Source organism: Myotis davidii, unplaced genomic scaffold (genome assembly GCF_000327345.1).
Source record: "Myotis davidii unplaced genomic scaffold, ASM32734v1 scaffold268, whole genome shotgun sequence".
Taxonomy (NCBI): domain Eukaryota; kingdom Metazoa; phylum Chordata; class Mammalia; order Chiroptera; family Vespertilionidae; genus Myotis; species Myotis davidii.
The window spans coordinates 3,432,345-3,432,950 of record NW_006383015.1 but is presented as its reverse complement, the minus strand read 5'-3'; positions in this window follow the sequence as shown (position 1 = coordinate 3,432,950).

Below are 606 nucleotides of genomic sequence, written 5' to 3'. Positions count from 1 at the left end.
ATGATCGGTGGACAGGGCCTCCCTCATGCAGGGGCGTCCATTGTGGAGCCCTGGCTGGGTGGACAGGGCCTACCTCTTTGGGGGGATTTATCGTGGGCTCCCAGACTGTGAGAGGGCACAGGTCAGGCTGAGGGACCCACCGCCCCCATCAGTGCACTGGGCCTCTAGTATATAAATAAAACATGAAAAGATTTTAGCTCCACCATATTCCACTTTGTTTTCCATAACAAGTACTTAAAAATATATTAATGGGTGTAGCTTCATAATCAGCATAAAACAATGTATGTATGAACAAGTAAATACATTACAGGTTTTTGTTTTTAAAAAATATTTTTATTGATTTCAGAGAGGAAGGGAAAGGGAGAAAAAGAGAACATCAATGATGAAAGAGAAACATTGACTGGCTGCCTACTGCGCACCCACTACTGGGGTCTGAGCCAGCAGCCAGGCCCATGTTGCCCGACCAGGAATCAAACCGTAACTGCTTGGTTCATAGGTCGATGCTGAACCACTGAGCCATGCCAGCCAGGCCATATTACAGGTTTTGAGGTCTAACTTCCCTTTGTAAACTATGTGGACATGAAAACCCATTTTATCATAAATAAC